This window comes from Herpailurus yagouaroundi, unplaced genomic scaffold (assembly GCF_014898765.1).
Source record: "Herpailurus yagouaroundi ecotype Mexico unplaced genomic scaffold, PumYag 100, whole genome shotgun sequence".
Classification (NCBI taxonomy): domain Eukaryota; kingdom Metazoa; phylum Chordata; class Mammalia; order Carnivora; family Felidae; genus Herpailurus; species Herpailurus yagouaroundi.
This window is the reverse complement of record NW_024412391.1, coordinates 80,266,302-80,284,493: the sequence shown is the minus strand read 5'-3', so window position 1 is coordinate 80,284,493 and position 18,192 is coordinate 80,266,302. Positions and strand designations below refer to the sequence as shown.

General features: G+C 39.4%; 1 protein-coding gene across 3 annotated transcripts in view; it reads left to right on the top strand.

Moving 5' to 3' along the window:
• The window catches only part of RELN (reelin), a 532,794-nt gene that overhangs the window by 227,292 nt on the left and 287,310 nt on the right, over positions 1-18,192 (top strand). The window lies entirely within an intron of this gene.

Sequence of the window (18,192 nt, the reverse complement as noted above, 5' to 3'; positions counted from 1 at the left end):
CGACAAACCTTGGATCAAGCCCCATCATCTCCTTTGGGATTTGCTTAATAGCCTCCTCTTGGGATTCCCTGCTCCCACTTGCCCAGCACCCTAAGAAGGGCTGCTATAATGAGCTTTCTGAAATGGAAACATGATTGTGTCATGTCCCTGCTTAAAACCCTTCAATATCTCCATTGGAGGCAATAGTTTATCTTCAAGGTAAAAATCTCTACTGCTTATCACAGCATACAAGGAAAATCCCACACAATGTGGCTTCAGTTTGCCTCCCCCACCTCATTTCTTGTCATCCTGTCATTTCTACCTTAAAATTCCAGAATGTACCTCATTCCATCACCCTTGTATTATTTACATTCTATGCCTGCCCCCCCCCCATTTTATTGGGCTGGACTACCCATTTGTGTCTTGTCTGGCTAACTCAGGCTGTCAGACCCTGCTTAGGTATTGCCTCCTGCTGAAAAAACATCTCTGATCTCCCTCAAGCTCCTCCTCAAGCTGGTCTTGGTGGCTCTTGTACATGGTGACATAATCCCTGGACATACTTCTCAAGGCACAATAATAATACAAATGGAGACACTGTCGGCACTGTTATGTGCCAGACTCCACTCTACCCATTCTACAACCAGGACTTCATTTAATCCTTACAGCAACTGTCTGAAGAAGGAACTATTATTACCTCCACTTTATAGGTGTTAGAACAAAGACACAGTGAGAACAACTTGTTTAAGGTCACAGAGCTAGGAATTGGCTGAGCTGGGACTGGAACTCAGGCAGTTTGGCCAGGAGCACATGATGATAATCATCACATTACACTGCCTTTCCAATAAAGCACTTACTTCAGCATGCACTCATTTAACTGGGCTGCCGTTTTTTTGTTTTTTTTTTTTTTTTTTTTTTTGCATATTACATAAGAACATTATCACAGGTGCTTTGTCTTCCATTAGATACAAGCTCCTTTAGGACAGGGCCTGTGCTTTCTATTACTGAAATTGCTAAAGCCTCACACAATATCTGGTGCTTAGTATGCACCCAGTAAACGTTGAATGAATGAACAGTTGAATCCAACTAGTCAGACGTGAGCAAGAGGAAGCTACCTGGTAGGTCATTACAGCTAAGCCATGAGGCTGGGAGGGTAAGTGAAGCCCTCTGTTTGCTCTGGAGTTTAAACATTGTTCTGTAGACAGTGGGAAGCAGGAGGGTGACATGAACAATCTGTGTTTTTGAAAGAAAATGGGATGGGGGTGGAATGGGTTGCAGAGGTTAGGAATGGGAGACGGCAGAGCAGTAGTAGGATGCTGTGTCACCCTGGCAAGAGCTAAATGAAAATTCGGTCTTGGAGAAATAAAGAGTTATGGTAGAGAGACTTCAGAGAAGATGTGATCAAAGTAGCGAGGGAGGGAGGGAAGAGGATCCAGGGTGATTCTGTGGTTTCTGGTCTGGGTGACTGGGTGGCCGGTGATAGCAGGGACTGAGAGAAGAAATGAAGAAACTTCAGGTGTTTGGGAGAGCATGTAATAATCTGGTCTTCAGCACGTTGTCTCTGAGGGAATTGCTTTTCCACCCTGCAGGGCTCTCCAGCAGCCTGCTAGGAAGAGAGGCAGATTTGAGAAACATTAACATATTGGTGCTGAGGAGGGAACGTGCTCATCCAGGGAGATCCTTGGGAGAAGGGAGGAAGGGCCTCAGTGTGGAAGACTAGTGATGGCACAGGAGCAGGAAGAAGAAGGAATTCCAGAGAAGCTTGGGAGACTGGGAAACTCAAGGGAGACATTTCAACATGGTAGAGGTGTTCATCAGGGACAAAAAAGGCCTCCGAGAGAATGGAGAGGATGAAGTATGAGAAAAGCCTTGAAGATTTTGCAGTTAGAACATTATTAGCGATTTGGCTATAAATGAGGATGGTTTCAGGAGAGACTAGACTACCCGAAGCTGCCCTGTAGTGTGGAAAGCTCTTGCCCAGGCTTTGGAGACAGACATTCAAGGGAAGAAAGATTATTGTGAGTTGAGAAGTAAGTGTGAGGCAGTGTTTCAAGTTGAGGCTTTGGGCAGAAAAATCTAGGATTTGGGGCGCCTGGGTGGCGCAGTCGGTTGAGCGTCCGACTTCAGCCAGGTCACGATCTCGCGGTCCGTGAGTTCGAGCCCCGCGTCGGGCTCTGGGCTGATGGCTCAGAGCCTGGAGCCTGTTTCCGATTCTGTGTCTCCCTCTCTCTCTGCCCCTCCCCCGTTCATGCTCTGTCTCTCTCTGTCCCAAAAATAAATACATGTTGAAAAAAAAAAATTAAAAAAAAAAAAAAAAAAGAAAAATCTAGGATTAAAGGGAAAGAAAGAGGGCAGCCAGAGGGGAAAGCAGACTGAAGGAAAGGATGGGGACTCTCTCTCTCTCTTTCCCTCCCCCACCCCCCTGATATCACCAGAACACATTTATAGGCATCCAGTGCCTATCAGCAAAGACCACCAAGAGCACCCCTGTAGCTGACAGGTTGGGTTTACTGCTCATTCCAGTACGGAGAAATCATGCCATAGAACCAGGGGACATCTCAAGAAGAGGATGTTACAAAAGGAATTACTATGAGATTTGGAGCTGTATTTCATGATTTTGGCAAGGTCTTGTGTAAGTGGGGCTTTGCTCTGTATTGGATGCCATAAACAGTCATTCTGGTTAGGGATCTCAGTAAACCCTAATCTACAGGGAAGGTAGACAAGAGTGAGATTAAGCTAAAACTGGTAAAGAGACAGCACCGTCGCCACTATTTCAGGAGAAGGGGATGTGTGGTATACCGTGAGGTAGACAATGTTCTTTCTGGTTGTGTCCACTTTCAGGCATCATGACGAAGCGGTCCTGTGTCTGTCTTGTCCCATCATGACCCCAGAGTGGCTTTGTCCGCAGCTGATGTTCTGTGAAGTCATTTCTGTTCTTTGGGAGAACAGCAAGGCCCAGCCGTGTCAGGTCAGCTCCTGGACACCAGGGGCTGCTTTTCCTTTCTTGAGGCTGAGGAGATAGTGCCAGTGGGCAGTCACTTACGGTTGGATTTAGACTTTTTGAGGACCTTGGAATCATAGAGAGGTAGTCTGGATCCAAGCTCTGTGTAACCTTACTCTCAGAGCCCAGACTCAAAGTACAGGCTCAGTTAATGGCAAAGAGGAGGGATCTTGCTGGAGCAAAGGTTTAGTCAAGTCAGCCAGAGTGAAATAAAAAGCCTGAGAAAGTAGATCAGTGTGGTAACAATGTGGATGTTTAATTTTTTTTTCTTTATACTTACCTGTATTTTCTAAGTTTTTATAGCAAACTTATATCATTTGGGTTATAAAGAAATAGCACAAGTTTCCCCTTCCACCCAAATAACAAGGATAGGGTTATACTTAACAAGACGGAGGGACAATTCTGATGAGGCAGGTGAAAGAAATCACTTCTCAGAACTGCAGGCAAATTCTAAATTACAACTCCCCTGCTTCTTCCTTTGTGAGGACTTGAGTCTCTTAACATGACTGCTCTCTGTTGTATCATAATTTTTATTTAACTACTCATGTCCTCCAACTGGAAGCTTCCTGAGGGCAGGAACCATGACTTAATTTTTTGTTTTTCTGAACAGCTAGCAATGCTTGCCATAAAAGCAGATGCTCCATGGATGCCTGGGTGACTCAGTCAGTTAAGCATCTGGCTCCTGATTTCAGCTCAGGTCATGATCTCATGGTTCATGACATGGGGCCCCATGTCGGACTCTGCACTGACAGTGGGACCCTGCTTGGGATTCTCTTTCTCCCTCTCTCTGCTGCTCTCTCTCTCAAAATAAATCAATAAACTTTATTAAAAAATAAAATAAAAGCAGATACTCTATAAATGTTTGCTGAAGAATCACCTTAAACATTTTGTAGTTGAAAAGTCACTGGCCTTTCTGAAAAATCTTCTTTAACCCTGACTTTATGCTACGGAACACCATGAGGCAGCATGACTGTAACAGAAAGCAGTGTCACAGAGGAATGTCCTTTACACTGACCTCAGTTTGAAAAATGTATGAATCACTATTTTAAGAAATCGGAAAATTATTCACAGTTTCACCTAAACACTAATGGGTCTCCTCAGTGCTCTTGGGACATACACTAGGTTCAGAGATTTTAGGTTTTCATCTTGAATCCTAAGGTGTTAAATAATTAACATGTCTTCTGCTGACATGTCACAGTACTGCTGAGGAACCAGGGCTTTCTATTTCTAGTTTGGGGTTGGGGTGGAAGGTGATAGGTTGTATACTCTCAGTTGTTTCGAAAGTGGAAGGTGAAGGTGAAAGTGAAAGTGGAAGGTGCTTAGGTTCATTCACCTGCAGTAGACAGTAAAGAAGTGAATTCATTTAACATTTTGTCCTCAAGAAGGATTGTTGAATGCCTACCATGGGTCCTGCACTGTTCTAGGCTAGATCTTGGGATACATCAGTGAACAGAGCAAAGATCCCTGCTCCACTGGCGCCTATATTACAGTGGAGAGAAAAACAATAAATTTGAGACATCCTAAATGGTCAAATGTGATACATGTTAGGAGATGGTAAGTGCTACAGGAAAAAACAAAAACTAAAAATAGGGTAGGGCAGGGCTACATGGTTGGGTGGGAGAAGAAAAGGCAGATTGCAGTTTTAAATAGGAGAGCAGCTAAGTCAGGCGGTTTTCACCAAGAAGGTGACATCAGAGCAAAGAGCAAGGAGGAAAGGAGGTTAGCCATGTGACTATCTGGGGGATTGCTCAAAATGCCGCGAAGTGATTTTAAAGATAAACATGGTAGTGAACTACTGTCAGAGGTGATCAGAGTAATTTCAGAATAGACTGAAAACCTAAAAGGAACTAGGGGAAGTCAGTCTTTTATGGGAATTACTATTGAGCAATATAGAAAAGTCTGCAGACCTAAGTCATATCCCTCAGAATCACATACAAGGAGTCCTCTTGAAAATGTTAATATGAGTGTGGTTAATATATAGCCTGACTAGGGGCACCTGGGTGGTTCAGTCAGTTAAGTGTCCGACTTTAGCTCAGGTCATGATCTCAGCAGTTCACGAGTTCGAGCCCCGCGTCGGGCTCTGTGCTGACAGCTCAGAGCCTGGAACCTGCTTCAGATTCCGTATCTCCCTTTCTCTCTGCCTCTCCCCTACTCACTCACATGTGCTCTCTCTCTCTCAAATGTTAATTTTTTTTAAATTTTAAAAATTAAAAAAAATAATAATAAGCATTAGGGGCACCTTGGTGGCTCATTTTGTTAAGTGTCTGGCTCTTGATTTGAACTCAGGTCATGATCTCATGGTTCATGAGAATGAGCCCCATGTTGGGATCTGCACTGACAGCCTGCTTGGGATTCTCTCTCTCTCTCCCTCTCTCTCTGCACCACCCCCCCCCCACACACACACAAGTGTTCCGTCTCTCAAAAAATAAATAAGTAAACATTAAAAAAAGTAAACATTAAAGTGCTCACTTTGGCCACACATATACTAAGAGTAAACATTAAAACCCTCAAGAACCCCAACTTCAATAAGGAAAAATCCTCACCATTGCCTCCATTCCCTGAACACCTAGGAGAGAATACACACTTTTTGAAGCCCTCATAAGACTGAGGTGGCAAGTGTGAAGCTGATGTGAGCATAGCAGCCTGGGCTGTCGCCAGTCCAGCAGTGTGCACGAATCCTGGTGGAGGCCGGGCAGGGAGAATAATAGTGTGTGTATATTCATTGGCCTGTGAGGTTCTTGGCATACCCCCTTCAAACACACACATTGATTATTTAGCAAGGCCAGATGGCAGGCTTAACGGCCGACAGCAGTCATGCCCTGTAGTGCCCCCAAAGGGTGCATGCCATTTATAAACCATGCTGGAATCCTCTGTTGTGGAGTTGATGGAAGAGGATATAACCAAAGGCAAATGTTTTATGTCAGGGGAAAGGGGTCAGGTTTATAGTTGGAGCCAAAAACCTTGGCCGCTTTCTGCCATGCTCAGCGGTTGTTCTGCTGTCTGTCACTCTCAGAACAGAGAGCGTGGTAGAAAGTGTGGCTGTATTCTCTAAGGGCCGTCGGACCATGGTGGTGGGCAGAGTATTTATTTCATTCAGATCCAAGACTCTGGAATTTTTAAATTCTTTGTAATAAGGACGGTTGAAAGTTTATTTAAACTGTGAGATGGAGGGAGATAAAAGTTTCAGTAAGCAAGTCCACAACATGAATGAGGTGTTTAACCTACAGAGATATTTTTCAGCATGTTAAGAATATCTTTTAAAGTGAGGTGATGGATGTGGTAATTAGCTTGATAGTGGTGATTATTTCACAATGTATACATATATCAAAACATCAAGTTGTATACCTTAAATATAGGCAATTTTTATTTGTCAATTATACCTCAATAAAGCGGGGAAAAAAGAATACCTTTGCGTACCCAAATATTGTGTGAATTTTACATCAGATGTATCAAAATCTTCCCTTGTCTATTCTTGCTTACTCAGTAGCTTGTATCACTAAATGTTTTCCCAATATCCTGAGATGTTTTTTCATTAATTCACACTAAACAAATCGGAATCACCTAATAGATTTTGATTTACCATATCTGCTTTAATAAAGTGAAATATAATGGTGTGTTCCATTTGAATTTGCCCAATGTTGAATTTTTTTTGCTATTCAAAGAAATCTGTTTTCCCCATGGCTATTCTATAGCTTACATTTCAGTTTAGCAGTTACAGCCACTGTTCCTGACATCCCTGCCTTTGCAATTTACAAACGAAGAGAGCTGAATTAGGAGACTTTGGTAAAATCATCCTGGAACCCTTAATCTTGCTTCAAGGTCTCACAAACTACCCTATAGGGGGAGGAACTGAAGCCTTCCTGGGGCTGTGGTAGGCAAAAAGTGTTCCTAAGTGATCCTGAGGACAGATAAGATTAAAAGGAACAACAAAGAGCTGACTCATGGGGCCATAGTAAAATTTCTTGCTATTGGCTCTAGGTGGATCTGACGACTTTTTTAATTTCCTAAAGAATGGTGTTTTGAACTGGTGCTGTATATCCCAAGATGATTGAACCTGGATTTAAACAGCCTTCTTTTCAGTTCTCAGGGTTATATACATTCCCACTTGACAGCTTTATCTAGTCCAAAGTCAAAACACCAGAATTTATGCCTGAGAAGAATTTGACATTGAGTTCTTTTGGATCCAGAGGAGTACACTTTCTACTCAAGCTGCTATATAATATGCTGAATTCCCCCATATTTTGAAGGGCAAACAGCCTAGGTTTGGGTCTATATAATTACTTTGGGGAGGAGAACAAAGCTGTGATGAACACACCTTAAATTACAATTTTATTTTGGATTGCAAAACATTACTTCATGCAACCTATTAACTCAATCTTATTTTGACATTCAGAGATTGAATTGTTTAATGTAATAATTAATATAGATTTTAATACTCATGTTTTTAAGAGTTGGAATTCATTAATATTAATGAACACATATTGTGCTGTGTGCCATACATAGGTTCCCAAGAGCCTGGCACAACATCCTATGCCCAGAAGGAAGATAGTAAAGGTTTGAGGATTCAATGCAGAGGATGTGCATAGCATGGTGGCTAGCACATAAATCCTCTATGAATGCTGTCATTAGTATTACAAGGCATTTACATCTGGATGCCATTTAGGTACGTTGAACTCAATATATTCTAAACCGAACTTGACTTTTCCCCAAATCTGGACCCCTTGATTGCAGTTCTGGTTAGTGACATAGTCACCCCAGTCAGATACCAGGATAACATTACTTTCCTCATTCCTTTCTTTCTTCCAGGTCTACATCCGATGTGTCTAAGACCAATTTATTTTATACTTAGTATCTCTTAACCCAGCCTCTTTTCACACCTGGAACTATTTCTGTAGTTCTGGTCTTCCACACATCTATCAAAATGTTCTTAAACACAGACCTCTTTTTTTTTTTTTTTTTACTCCCAGCCTCAAACCCTGCAACTGCCTCCCTTTGCTCCACTTAGACTAGCTTTCAAGGCCCTCTGAGATCCGACCCTGCCTGTCTCTCCAGCCTCATCTCTGCTTTCCAGCTCTCACCCCTCCCTCACCTAACATAACTCTCTATCTCAGGTGTAATAAGCACGGGCTTGATCAAACATGCTTTCCTGTCCCTTGTCTCTGTGGCTTAAGCAGGCCTATTCCTTTCCCTGGAACTCCCTCCTCATTACCTTCTCCATCTCACTGATGAAGCTGCCTTCGTCCTAAAGATCCAGCTCAAGTCTCTCCTCCTCCATCATCTTTGTTTGTATCACTTTTCCACCTACTACTTAGTAATCGAACTTAGTTCACCATATTGCATTGTCAGGTGTTAACTTTCTGCTGTACTGTGAACCCCTTGATCCAGCAGACACTGGATCATTTTAATATCTCAGAAGCTGGCACAGCACCTGGCATTTAGTAGGCACTCAGTTACTGGTTGAAGGAAAGAATGAACCACACAGAGAGGGTATACCTTTCCAAAATTGTCTAATGACCATCATTTCTTTAATGGCCAGCCAGCTTGTACCTCCTGCACCCCCAAATCCTTTTTATAATCGTATTTAGGCATGAGATGGGCTCCTTCTGCATTGATGGGCTTTATTAGGAGTAGCCCTATAAAACTCACAATTGGATGGATGTTATTTCAAATGATGTTCATCACCTTGCTCAGTGTCCTCTTTCCAAGAAACCACAGAAGAAACCTCTCTCGAGTCTCTGTACCTGAATTACCCCCCCCCTTCTCCCTGAGCAATATGTTTTCTTTACATGTTATGAACTCTTCAATTTATGTAACTTTATAGCAGGACCAAACTTAAGACGTCAGAGCATGCATTTTACTTATCTCAACTGGATGTAGTTTTTTTGCCGACCCTTCATTAATCATCATCTTTGAGTTTTCCCCTCTATTGCCTTGTTTGATTGTCTGCCCTTTCTGGCAAGCTGCCTTGTGTCTATTTTAGAACAAGGTGATTGTACATAGTATCCTTAGGCATATGAAGGAAAGTGAGAAGTAAGGTTATCATAAAGATGATAACAGAGGTACAAATGACCAAGACAGGAGGGAACAGAGAACATTAGAATTTCCTAACAGCAGTGTCTTGCTGGTGTTATCAGCTCCCAATAGTTAATGTAATGGTGGTATTATCACTACCCAATAAACTGACATTTTTGGGGCAATTATCGCCTGACGTTGTGCTAGGCAGAGGGTGCAGAGATACACAAGATAGAGTCTTTACCCAGATGAACTCACAGTATTAGCAGCCTTCATTTCCACTCTGACCTTTAGAATTGTGAGTGAGATGCAGAGGGAATGCTAGCTTTAACAGTTAGAAGTATATTTCTCTATCATAAATCAGGCCGGAGGCAGGTGGTCCGGGGCTGGTGGAGTGGCTCTGTGCTGTCCGGCACATAGCTTCCGCATCCGGGGGCCATGCTAGCTGCCCCAGTGCTTACCGTGTCCTAGCAGTAGGAAGGGTAAAGGGCCAGGGGAGCATGCCCGCTCCTAAATTTAGAAGGCATGACCCAGGTCACTTCAGCTCACTCCTTATGGTCAGAGTTTCATTCCTTTGTCATGGGAAGCTGCAGGGGATAGTGTGAAATGTACCTCTAACTGGGGTCACGGTTGAGTTAAAATAAAGGAGAGCAGATCTTGGCAGACCTCCAGCAAAGTTCAGCTCACATTAGCAACAAGGCGGCTGCCGCTTTGCTACCTATATGTCTACCTATATGATGATCCTATAATGCTAATCCTAATGATTTTCCTTCCTAGCTCTGATTGTTATTTAAAAGTCATATGTGCTCAGGCTACGGGTCAATTTTTACCTCTACTTCCTCTCCTCTGCCCCATCTGTGAACTTCATCTCCTCAAGTTCTCAAAGGTCCAAGATGTTTTAAAAAATTATTACACAGTGATTTAAAAAAAAAAAAACCTATTCCTCAACAGTTCAGATGGTATATTGTTTTGTATTCTGATTTTTCATTTAAACTTCCATTCATATCATAGACAAAGTTTTGGGAAATATATGGTTCTCTCCCCCCAGAAAAAGTCAGGACATGAGCAAAAGCAAGACAAGAAATCACAAGTGTTATACTTAATATCTCATTATTGACAGCTCATAGTAGAATAAATCTCACCTGAAAGAGTTCTCTGTTTCCCCATTTGCAGATTATAAAGATATAGTTTAGTTTTTCTCCTATTCCATTTATTTTAGAATATGACAGATGATAAGTTGTTATGAGACACAAATCTAATTGAGGTGGGAAATGGGGGGGAAGGGAAGAGAAAAATACCTCCTAATATTGCTGGTTCTGTGCATAATTTAGCTGTCTTTAAATATTAAGGAATCTTTTATACTGATCATAAGTATATTCCTGAACACAGAGAGAACTATTTTCACTCTGAATTTATAACATTTTTGGAAGCTTAATTATCATACTTGAAGGTCAAATGGTTCTTTATTGCAATAAAATACAAAAGTAATAAAGAAATTATTCCTGGGGAGATGAAAGTCTAGGTTCATAGCTCATTAAATGGTAACTTCACAGACCGTGTCTAATTTGTCATATTTAGCTTTGGAAATTTCATACATTTGAATTTCAAATTAGGTGAAGAGATACCTGAGGCAAAACTACCTAGGGCCTTTGAATTCTAAAATGATCCGGAGATATGGTTCCCATAACATAATACCTTTATTTGTAAGAAGTGCCTGTCATCATATATATACTGCTTGCCTGACTCAAACGCTTTTTTTTTTAAGTAATCAATAATATTAACACAAAGATCATTAACCACTCCCTCAATTCGTTTTTAGACAACCCTTCCTTTTTCTGCTCAGCATATTGAAAACTTTGTACTGAATTATTTGTTGAAAAAATTGACAGAAATATATTTTAGAGTAACGTAGAGTTTCCTTCCAAAACAAGTGACTTGCAAGATAAACACTTGTCCAAAGAACAACCTTTGGGGGAGTTAAACATGACCTCATTTCTTTCTAAAGTGCCTCTTCTAGGCTGCTGTGATCTCAGGAGATGCTGGTGGGTGCCGTTTTTGAAAAAGCATAAATGCGGAAATGCTTTCTAAATAAATGAAGCTTTTCTTTACTTTCAGCATGAAATTTGTCTCTTGAATAAATTGAATTCATTTATTCAATTCATTAAATCAAAGACTTTTTGCTTTGATTTATATTGAGAAACCATATAATGATCTATGTTTAGAATATTCACTAAAAACACCCAAAGATTTAAGCTCTGGGATGGCATTAAGAAAAGCATGATTGTGAGGTCCAAGATCCAAATGAAATCATACACGCTGGAATTAAAGGTGTTTGCTGCCTGTTTGAGTTTATCAAAACTTTCTGATCTTCCATTTCCATCAGCAGAGCTCAGCTACTGCTCTCTTACCCGTGTCCTAAGACAAATCATTACAGTCTATGCGATGCTGTAAATAATTGGAGATAATAGAGAAAATGTGTTTAGCAAAAGAAAAATAATGTTCACAGAGTAACTCTCTATGCCAAGCAATAGATAGCTATTTAACATCAGTTGTATTTAAATGTTTGGAAAGGGATTGATAAGTAGTTGTTTTCATATCATAATGAAGGTCAGATTAACTCACTGTGAGTGGAAAATAATGAGCTATTAAAAATCTTTAACCCCCCCCCCGCACCCAAATATATTCCTTAGGAAGGGACATGCAAATCTTGTGACTAGAAATAGTACCAACACACAGATGTGTAAACAAAATGGCCTAAGTGCTTTTTTCCATTTACTCAACTAAGTAAGTGTCAGTACACATTTTTTCTACTTTTTTTTTTTTTTTTTTTTTTTTTAGTTTTTAACAGTTTACTGTTTTTTGTTTTGTTTTGTTTTGTTTTTCTTGTTTACCGGCTCTTGGGATATTGGTCTAACAAAATTACATAGGTCTTCATTTATTCCTGGTAAAATTGCTACCAACTTGTGTTGATAATTTGAAAAATTTTAGGAGTACCTGGGTGGCTCAGTTGGTTAAGCATCTGACTTCAGCCTAGGTCATGATCCCATGCTTCGTGGGTTCGAGCCCCACGTTGGGCTTTGTGCTGACAGCTTGGAACCTGGAGCCTGCTTCAGATTCTGTGTCTCCCTCTCTCTCTCTGCCCCTCCCCCACTTGTACTCTCTCTGTCTCCCAAAAATAAGTAAATATTTAAATTTTTTTTTTTTTAATTTTAAAGGTGCTTGGCTTTTTTTTCAGGTAAAAACATGCAACAGTATGCCATCCTTCGTTGTTGTTGTTGTTGTTGTTGTTGTTGTTGTTGTTGTTGTTTTAATTGAAATTCAAGTTAGCTAACATATAGTGTAGTATTGGTTTCAGGAGTAGAATTTAAGGATTCATTACTTACATATAACACCCAGGGCTCATCCCAAGTGCCCTTCTTAATGCCCATCAACCATTTAGCCCATCCCCACCCACCCACCTCCCCTCAAGCAACCCTGTTTGTTCTCTATACTCAAGAGTCACTTATGGTTTGCCTCCCTGTCTGTTTTTATCTTATTTTCTTTCCCTTCCCCTATGTTCATCTGTTTTGTTTATTAAATTCTTCATATGAGTGAAATCATATGATATTTGTCTTTCTCTGACTCATTTCACTTAGCATGATATACTCTAGTTCCATCTACGTTGTTGCAAATGGTAAGATTTCATTCTTATTGGTTGCCAAATAATATTCCATTGTATATATACCACATCTTCTTTATCCATTTATCAGTCAGTGGACATTTGGGCTCTTTCCATAATTTGGCTATTGTCAATAGTACTTGTATAAACATTGGAGTGCAAGTTCCCCTTAAAATTAGCATTTTTGTATCCTTTGGATAAATACCTAGTAGTGCAATTGCTGGGTCATTCCACTTTTAGCTTTTTGAGGAACCTCCATAGTGTTTTCCAGAGTGGCTGAACCAGTTTTCATTCCCACCAACAGTGCATCCTTGCCAACATCTCTTGTTTCCTGAGTTGTTAATGTTAGCCATTCTGACAGGTGTGAGGTGGTATCTCATTGTGGTTTTGATTTGTAGCCCTGATGATGAGTGACATTGAGCATTTTTTTTCATGTGTCTGTTAGCCATCTGGATGTCTTCTTTGGAAAAGTGTCTATTCATGTCTTCTTCTCATTGCTTAACTGGGTTCTTTGGTTTTGGGTATTGAGTTGGTAAGATTTTATAGATTTTGGATATTAACCCTTTATCTGATATGTCATTTGCAAATATCTTTTCCCATTACATCAGTTGCCTTTTAGTTTTGTTGATTGTTTCCTTTGCTGTGTAGAAACTTTTTATCTTGAGGTCCAAATAAGTTCATTTTTGTTTTTTTCCCCCTTGCCTCCAGAGACATGTTTTGTAAAAAGTTGCTCCAGCTGAGGTCAAAGAGGTTGCTGCCTGCTTTCTTCTGTAGTATTTTGATGGTTTCCTGTCTTATTTTTTGGTCTTTCATCCATTTTGAATTTATTTTTGTGTATGCTATAAGAAAGTGGTACAGTTTCATCATTATGCATGTCACTGTCCAGTTCTCCCAACACCATGTGTTGAAGAGACCATCTTATTTCCAATGCATATTTTTTCCTGCTTTGTCAAAGATTAGTTGGCCATATATTTGTGGGTCCATTTCTGGGTTCTCTATTCTGTTCCATTGATCTATGTGTCTGTTTTTCTGCCAGCACCACACTGTCTTGATGATTACAGCTTTCTAATAAAGCTTGAAGTCTGGAATTGTGATGCCTCCAGCATGGTTTCTTTTGTTGTTATTTTTTTGGTTGTTTTCAACGTTACTTTGGCTATTCTGGGTCTTTTCTAGGACCATACAGATTTTAGAATTGTTTATTCTAAATCTGTGGAAAATGTTGGTGTTATTTTATAGGGATTGCATTGAATGTGTAGATTGCTTTGAGTAGTATAGACATTTCAACAATATTTGTTCTTCCAATCCATGAGCATGGAATGTTTTTCCATTTCTCTCATAAGTATTCTATAGTTTTCAACGTACAGATCTGTTACCTCTTTGGTTAAGTTTGTTCCTAGCTATCTTATGGTCTTTGGTGCTATTGTAAATGGGAGCCATACCTTCATTCTTAATCCTTTGATGAAAACATACTTTTAAAAGAACATGGAGGCTTTAGTGAGATTCTGTCATGGTTCTTACATTCTGTTGGCTTGTTTTTACTTTGTTCTTTTAAGCAAGTAGGAACTTCATTTTAAGTAGGCTGTTTAGCATTTCAAATTTTATCTGTGGTTTTGACTAAGTTGATTCATTTTGATGACATTTGGCATACTCTTGATGTTATCAAGATACAACTTAAGTCCAATTTCCAATTCAGTACAATTACTTGAACCTGATCAAGCTTTAAAGAGGATGTAGTTTCTATAATTTTTGTAGGTCTAAATGACATTAAGTTTGTGGGTAAAGATTTCAGAGATGTGTGGTTATTTTGAATGACATCAAGTTCAGTGAAACACAAATTCATTTACACATTTATCCTCTGTTAACACAGATAGTGTTGTCATCTTGCCTAGGATCAGTAACGAATTAGTAAATTTTTGGAATTATAAGTTGGGTTTATTTATCCATTGCCAATGCTCATAGATCTCCTTGGAGTGATCTATAAAATCCAACTGCAGATGTGGTATCCCATGATCATTGTACTTTAATTCTAAAAAACACCACTGAAAGTTTGGCCTCTAGCCATTACACTGTTTATAAGAGTTTACAAATTATTGGTAGAAACTTCATATTAAGCTGAATTGCCCCCAAATTTATGGGAAGATAAGCAATTTAATAAGTAATCACATGTTTGTATAAACTAAAGTAAACTTTTGGTCTTTTTCTCAGAAGTGAATTTTTTCTGCAGCATAGGATGTACAACTAATCACTTTTGTGAATCTAGGGATATCCAAATTTGTTAAGTTTCATGTTAGGACAGTAAGTGCATTCTCATAGCTTGAAGTTCTGTCCAGCCTTTACATATAGTCTCATGGGATTCACCAGTGAAGCCAAATTGGGACCCTATTATGAAGTGCCTCCTCAGTGATCTCTTTGGGTACAAAACTATTCCAGCCATCTTTCTCTGTCTCTAATTCATTATCCAGTGCATCCTTCCCTGTATGTACCTGTGGCTGATTGTCTGACCTGGTATTCTTATCCTGATGGAGAGATAACTGGAAGGAACTGAGATGTCTTTTATACTTCTGTTAAAGACATGTTCTGTCCTGTTTTCTCCAAAGCCAAAACCTACCTCTTTAGAAACATTTTTGTTCTCTCTCAGAACAAAACTTCCAAGTCTAAGCCATTTGGCAACTTTAGGTGGTAGCTAGAGTTGGTCCTGAGATTTTGGGTCATAGGAGCTGGGAAGTTGGACCAAGGTGGGAGTGGTAGGGTGGGAACAATCAAAGGTCCTTGGGGAGGCAGAGAATCAGTAATAGACCAACAAAATGTTGAGATAAAACATTTAAGCAATCTAGAAAAATGAGTCAGAACTAGTTCAATGGCAGAGGAGCAGGAAAGGCATACTTAGTTGAAGATATGGTACTGGGCAAGCACTGAGAAGGCTGACAAATTAGGACTCTCTAATGCACGTGTTTTATATTTAATAAAGGAAAGAGTAAAGACCTTTATGCCAAACTCACATAATTCATCCATGTTAGGAGTATGAGGCAAAAAGCAGGTACTATCCAAGTGGGAGTGTAATAAATAATGTTAAACTATATTATACTTCTTTAGGCTACTTATTCTAATTTTTCTGTGGTACATTTACCCCTAATAAATGTGGAACAGAGGTTGAACTTCCTACAGGCTTAGAAATTTTGTTAAATTACATAAAAAATAGATTGATATAGTCACTTACTGAGAGATGATTAAAATAAGATTCCCAGGCCCAGTACTTTCCTAGATTTTGGACCATATTTACCCCATACGTGTATATTTTTCAAGGAAATTTGTACATTTCTTTCCATCAAGTTTAATGCGTACATGTTTCTCTTTCTGAGGAAATAACGTTTAGTTATCTCAGTGGATTTTGTTAAAAATATTGAATTGATTTTTCCTAACTAGTGATTTAAAACATGATTTAAATTTGTTGAATTAAATTAAATTTAGGTGGTATTTATTGGGTTTAAAACTACCCAGACTATTATACTAAAGGACTTTCTGACAATATTATGAGTATATTTTGGCATGTTTTCAAAGGTTTGGATCTTCAATTATTCATTTTCCAAAATATCATAAAATATATTACAATTAAGAAGTATCTTTCAGTTTAATTCAGCATTTATTGGGAACTGATTAGCAGCTTAGGCTGGTGTGTTGGGTGGCCATATTTTCTGCCTTTGAGGAACTTATTTCCTCTTGGGAGAAAAGATATATACTTAATACAAAGAATAGTTCTGCATGCTGTAAAAATAAGGGCTGGACTATATGATTAAGACCAATAGTTTTTAAATTTGGCTTTTTATGAGAATCACCAGGAAAGGTTTTCAAAAATACAGATTCTAGAGACAGTCTTTGAGACACTAGTCTGCTGTCTTCCTGGTGTTGGCCTCACTGAAATAAATTCCTCTCTTGCTCCATCACTAAAAACAAAAACAAAAACACAACAAAAGCAAATTCTAAGCCTCCATTCCCAAAGATTCTGATTCCCTGAGTCTTTTTTAATTGGCCTCCCCTGATGATTATGTTGTGGGTGGTTCAGTATAAGATGCTATGTGCCAAAGTCATGTAGAAAAGGTAGATACCAATTTGGATAGACTCCTTAGATTAAGGTAGAGTAAAGCATTTTATAACTTAATCTTTTTATTGGGTCCAGGCCTCATTTAAAATCAAGTAGGTCCTGATGTCTCTGCAGATATTTTGTTATACATATTTAAACAGTAAGTATTTTTACTTGATACTTGCCCTAAATTTTACATTTGATTTAATTAACTTATTTCCCAGTTTTCTTTGAAGTTAAATACTATATAGATATCAGCATTATTTTCCTCCTCTTCTTCACAATTTATTCTGTGAACACAGAGAGCCCCTTTTGTAAAATAGCTGATATAGTCATGTCCAACAATTATGATATCTTAAGAAATGAAGCAAACAACAACAAAAAAATTTCTTTGGTCCTTGATCCTCGTTAGGTGCTACAAAATCTCATCTCTTGTCTTTGCAGTGGACTTTCTTGAAAGAACAGTCTGCACAGTAGTTACAAGTGTGGCCTCTGAAGCCAAATTTCCTGGGTTCATCTATAGACTCTGCTTAACAGTGCTGTGATAACAGTATGTTCTCAATAGATATCATCTTTATTAGGATTATTTTGGTCTTTCATTTAACCCTCTTTTCTCTTAAAACTCTCTCATTTCCTTATTCCCATAATGAAATGAACTCTTTCTCAGTCTCCTTTGCTAGCTCGTCTTCTACCAGTCCTTTAAATGCGTGTTTACCACTTCATTTCACTTCTTTTTCTATGTCCTGCATTCTCTCTGAATGACATGGTCATCTTCCATGACTCCACCACCTCCTGTGTGACAATGATTCCTTAATTGATATCCAGCACCGATCTGTCTCCTAGCTGTTGTTCAGCCCTGTCCAGTAGAGGTATAATGCAAGCCACATGTATAATTTTCAGTATTCTAGTAGCCACACTTAAAAAACAATAGATGAATTTTAATGACCTATTTTATTTAACATGGAATATTAATATTCCAATATTATGTCCCTTATTTGTGGAGTGCCCTTTCTTAAAATGCATATTTTGAACATCCATTCCTTTGCTCAGAAATGTTCAGAAGATCGTCAAGCTCTTGTGGTGAAGTCCAAATTCCCCAGCATTCACTTCCATGATCTTGTCCTCCCTATTTTCCCAGCATCACCATTTTTACTCTCTCCTCTTAACACTTTCATCCAGTCATGCTGAAACTGTTGTGGTTCTTCCCCAAAGCCATTCTCTTTTGCTTCTCTATGCCTTTTCACTTTTACTTCAGAAAGAAGCAGCTCCCCCCTCCTCTACCACCACCTACGTTCCTTCTGCTCATCTTTCAAAACCTAGCAGAGAAATCATCTTCTCTGGAAAACCTCTCCCGACAACCCTTTTACTGTTCAGCCTGGAACCAGTATCCCTTCCTTGTCTGCCATAGCACTTACTGCACTATATTCTAGTTAGCAGATGGTAATGAGCTCTTTTGGAAGCAAGAGT